The sequence below is a fragment of the Lactuca sativa genome, chromosome 5 (genome assembly GCF_002870075.4).
Source record: "Lactuca sativa cultivar Salinas chromosome 5, Lsat_Salinas_v11, whole genome shotgun sequence".
In the NCBI taxonomy this organism is placed as follows: domain Eukaryota; kingdom Viridiplantae; phylum Streptophyta; class Magnoliopsida; order Asterales; family Asteraceae; genus Lactuca; species Lactuca sativa.
The window spans coordinates 265,698,647-265,704,354 of NC_056627.2; the positions used below are offsets into that span (position 1 = coordinate 265,698,647).

The 5,708-nt window shown below is 35.2% G+C and overlaps 1 pseudogene; it reads right to left on the reverse strand.

Moving 5' to 3' along the window:
- Positions 1–512: 512 nt before the first annotated feature.
- On the reverse strand, positions 513–2,655 carry LOC111878367 (sterol 3-beta-glucosyltransferase UGT80A2-like; annotated as a pseudogene).
- Positions 2,656–5,708: the final 3,053 nt, after the last annotated feature.

The window sequence follows — 5,708 nt, forward strand, 5'->3', positions numbered from 1 at the left end:
TAATATATAACCAAACTTGGGATTGGGAAGCTATATATACAAATTTATGGACAAAATTACCCTTATGAGTTGAGCATGTGACCTGATCATCCTTCTCCTTTTTTCCTGCTCTTCATTCTTTCTCAAGTCCAACGTGTATCAGAAGAGACGTGAAGCATTAAGCACAAGGGCAGCTTGCTGTATATATAGGACAATAAATTACAATGAGTTTAATTACTAAAGCTACATCCAGTAGTAGTAATCTCAGTATTTCAGCATATCACTTTCAGATCACTCATATGAAAGTGATCTGAAAGTGATATATAAATATATAATGTTAGTTTTATATAAAAGGATTAAAAAGTTATAAGTGGTTTAATAATTCGCATGTTGGTTATCGATCAAATGTGTGTGCATAAACAGGGGTAAAAAGGTCATTTGATCATGAAAAGAGAATGGGAATGACTTACATCTTTAGGTCTTGATTTTCTTGAAGGTGGGATATGAGTGTGAGGAGCACGTGACACCCTACCTTTGCATTCCTCCTGTCAAAATGATCAAACTCATGTCTTGCAGCATGTAAAGACTTTGGGAAGAGTTACTTTTGACTTTGAGGGTTTGGTTTTGGTTCGAGGCTTTGTTGAAGAAGGCTTGCAATCTGGCGGTATTTGTTGCGCAAGATGTTTTAAAAACGCTTTAACCGCCCCTTCCACACCGTTCTTGTTCTCCATCGCCTTTGCAAGTTCCACTGCTCGCTCCTTCACCTGCAACACTTCCACACATTAATATTAAAAAAAATACAATTTTCTAGATTTTACATAGTTACAGCAATGTATTCCAAATATTACAAAGTGATCTTCATTGCTATAAATATAACTAGGTGGAGTTTTCAAGGTACAATGCTATAATAGAAAAAAAAAGGAAATTGTTGTTTCTTGCATTTAGCAAATAAACAATAGGGGAGTTGGTTACCTTGGGATCTAGCATGAATTTAATTGCATCAACCAACTTGGTGAGGTTAAACTGATCGACTGGTATGGGTGGCGGCCCTACGCCTCTGCTATGAACTCGTTCTCCCCAAAATGGTTGGTCACCAAAGAAAGGTACTATTGTAGTTGGGCACTGAAAGTCAACATATAATATAAGATAAAAAGTCAACATATAATATCAGATTGCTATTATTGGTAAAAGTAAAATAGCAAGTTGTTAAGGAAAATTACCACAACTTTTAGTCCAGCAGTTGTAGTTCCAGCACCCCCGTGGTGTACCTACATTTACAAAATTAAAAATAAAAAATAAAAAATGTAAGTACATTGCTATTATGTGTAACAAAAATGTAACTAAGTTGCTACTATGGGCGAAAAATAAAGCAGCAGCAATGACTCACAACATATGCACATTGCAAGAAAAGCCAGTCATGAGGGATGTTGTCCAACGAGTATACAAAATCCTTTGGCTCTGTTATTGAAGATACAAAAAGTTTATCTACATCAGTTTTGATTTCTTCCATAAGCAACAAAAGAGTAAATTGGAAAAATAAAGTTGTGATATAAAAGATAAAATAAACGAAGCATATATATATATATATATATATATATATATATATATATATATATATATATATATATATATATATATACTTATTACTTACAGATACCAAGACCACCCCATCCTTTGTTGATGATGCCCCTTTGTCCAGTCATTTCTAGGGCTTTAACGATTGTCTGTGTCATTTTCTCGGGCTCTTGAACTGGCTGACAATGGATAAATAAAATTGTGGGAATTTATATTTAGATTACTTTTTTATATATAATATAAATTATAAAAAGCATACAAGAACTGATGATATGGATAAAGAAAACTCACAAGGCTACCAAACCCAATATAGATAGGTTTTGGGCCAGCTTCAAGCCAGTGTACAAGTTCTTCAGGGGGTTTGTAGTTTGATGAGAGATCAAGGAAACAAAATCCAACCACATCAATTTTAGGTCCCTAATCTGTGAATATTATGATTTGATTAATCCATCTCATACAATAAAGTCTTATAAATAGTTAATATAGGGAAAATTTACCTTTTGGTTTAGGAACAAGATGAGGACTCCATATGTATCCATGTGGAATATCAGTCTCAGAGCCTTGAGAACCACTTAAATACGTGATAGGTCGCAGCTTCAACTTTTTCTTCCTAACATCATTTATCATGTCTCGAATTCCAAGCCAGATTAAAGAGTCAACTATCTGATATGACAACTGCAACAACACATGTAAAATACAAAAGTTAATTATGTAATAGAAACAAAAAGAACTACTAATATTAATGATTGAACTTACTCTATATCCAGCTGGTTTCTTGACACGGGATAGAGGATGAGGAAATTCCTCCTGTCAAAATGATCAAACTCATGTCTTGCAGCATCTAAAGACTTTAACAGCCTCGTACAATGATGTTTTTATCAGCCTCAAATTTTCGTTAGCCTGGAATGGAATAAATTGATATTGGAAGTTAGAAGGAAAGAAAGAAATGTAAAGTCTAATTCAAGGATCAAAGTGACACCCTACCTTTGCATTCCTCCTGTCAAAATGATCCAAAGCATCAAACAATAAAGTTGTTGGTTCTGTGCTGCCAATCTTAAAGATAGATTCAATAGAAGCTAGGACCCGTTGAAGAAACTCCATGTTTAAGTTAGACAATATCCTAGCTCCATCACACTATGGGATAAGCATAATGGGTTCATCATCAAGATAGCGAACCGGATCTCCATAAGGGCCCACCATCAGAAGCATATCATCCCAATATAGCAATACACTGTCCATTCCACACCAAACAAGTTGCTCTGGAGCTAGGGTAGAATGTAGAAGAAACAAAAACAAGAAATCGTTATATAAGGAGAAGATAATGAAACCAGACTGAAGCCTTGAAGTTGCAGGGACGTCAAACTGAAGATAGAAAGAAGAAATGATTTTTTGTGAGAGAAGACACATGAAGAATGTACCTTTTGGGAGTGAACCAATGTCACACCCCCAAACCAAGGATGGCGGAAACGTTCGAGGGTGGAGGACTTCATGTAGAGTATCACAACAACGAGTATAATAGTGCTCAAAGTAAATACAACCATCATAAATATAACTGAAAAAGTTACACCAAAGTATATGTTTACATGATTCGAATCAATTACATTATGAAACAAAATGAACTATTTGACGATTTATCGTCCCATCCTCAAAACGTTGTTGGTTTCCTGTTTTCAGTGGATTCCTGAGAATACAAGTAGTTTTGAAAAGTGTCAACACAAAGGTTGGTGAGTTCATAAGAGATTTTATTGGAGAATTAGACCATTTTCCTTGTAAAAATGATATGATATGTATTCAGAAAATCCGATATTTTCTTTATAAAGTTTATGTAATGTAGTCTCATAACCGATGACCAAAATGTATAAGTAACCTTTCTTATTAAAGGAAAATGAAATGTGCTTAAATTGACATAAACGCACTTGAATTAAATGATGTTCCCGAAACTTCTATTGTTTGCTAATACTTGATGTATATGTAGTCCTAAGTCTTAGGACTGAGAAAATAACAAGTATCGCCTATACTTAAAGCTATAAACGTGGTTTCAAATGATGTGTAGACATAAATACCAAAAACCGAATGTAGACAGTAATATCGGTACTTATTGAAGTAAAAGTGATTTTAAAATCGACATAAAAACCCATTAAAGTTTTATAAAAACCCCGTAAACCTTGTGTATTGTTATATCCTTATGTGAGCCGCTATAATCATACTTAAGACTAATGAACCTGCCACGACGTTTCTCAGGCGTCGAATAACTGAAATGACAATTATCACCCGTAGACCTGCAGGTCCAACTGTAGCTAGCAGCAAGGTGTGGGGTGTCAATCCCAATATAGATCTATATACAACTATCACGTTCTCCATCCGGGAGACTCTGATTATAACGTACAGGATTTTATATTCCGCACGCGGACGTACGGAAAGAGAATGTCTCACAATCTAGGTTAACAAGTTTACAAGTTGTATGCGGGAGTGTAAAACCTTTCTGTATGAATGTACCCCTTTTCGTACGTGTATGTTATGTGATGTATCGAAAACTATACCTATTATAGTTTTATCCAAAACGTTTGTAATATATAAGAACTCTTTTATGAAAAAGCGTTAGGATTATGAAATCCATTAAACTATGCTTATTATAGTTTATATATATATATATATATATATATATATATATATATATATATATACATGTTCTAAATGAATGAATAATCTTATCATGAATGACTTATTTTCAGTTTATGATGATAAAATTTACAACGTATCACATTCAATACTTAGAACTTGACCCTATACACTTTGCTCAACATAATACAAAGTGTTGTAAAAATTACAAGCTGTTAACAAATTTTCAGCCTTCCTACACTGTTTTTGAAAATTTATAGAAAAATCATACGAAGTCGAAAACTAAATCCGTAAATTCTGGGAGTTTCCAAAATGTGTCTAGTTTACTCATAATTTTTATCATGATTTTTAATGACCTGTAACTTAGGTGAAAAAGTCCATAATCACAGACTGGTCCGGATTGGTGTTTGAAAGGATAGGCAGTTTTGTAAAAATCACCATAATTTGTAGAAAAATCGTATGGAGATGTGCAAGTAGTCATTTTAAAGCTAAGAGGTGGAACTACATGCACCTAAAACAGTTTTGAAAACTAAAATGTTTAAGGTGTCCAAAACAGTCCGTGAATGGAGTCCAACTTTTCTGATGAAAGCTGTTAGGAAATTTTAGTTATGTTCTTGGTGTTTTAACTTGTATTCCCCCCCTAAAAACTTAAGAAAACATGAAAATGTAGGGGTATGAACTCACCTTGTGTGATTTCAGTAGATAAGTGTTGAAGAAGAGAAGTGTTCAACCCAAGAACACTTGAAGAATTACTTGAAGATTCGAAGCTCTAACACAAATATAATGGAGTTTGTGTAAGATATCCATGATTTGAGTGGAAATAATTGAGATAATCATAAAGGGAATGGATTATGCTTACCAAATGTGGAGGAAAAACTCAAGATCAGCCCTTGAATCTCGAATTTCTAGAGAGAGAAAGTGAGAGAGAAAAGAGTTTGATCTTCTTGTGAAATGAGAGCAAATGAGAGAAAATGAGGAGAGAGGATGAATATCCAGCTCTCAAAAACGTGGGAAGGAGTGATGATTGAGTGGAAAGGACATTAATGTGACCTAGGTAAGGTGGGGAGGTATGGCTGGTCATAGAGTGGGTGTGGGAGTGGTTGCTTGTGTCATAAAGTAAAGCAAAGTCAACACTCCTCCTATTTGTACTTTTACCCACTTGCTTTTATTATTTAGATAGAGATTTTTATGAATTTATGATTAAATTGTGAATATTTAGGGTTTATTATGTTAAAATATGATTTTGGGTGAAAACCCCACGTTAAAATAATTAAAAACGGGCCTTAAACGCAAAACTACTCGAAAACCGGAAGAAAAAGGCTTCCCAGCGAGGCCTCTCGGTCCTAGGCCGAGGTTCGGTCCCTAGGCCGAGGTTCGGTCAGGAGGATGCTGATTCGGAGGCGAGACGCGCGAGCCAGAGGCGAGAAGCGAAGGGACGAGGGTTCGGTCCGAAGGCTCGGTCCGAAGTCAGAAGGGAAGCTTCGGTCCTCGGTCTGGAGATAAGAGGCTAGAATGTCAAAACCGAACGAACTGTA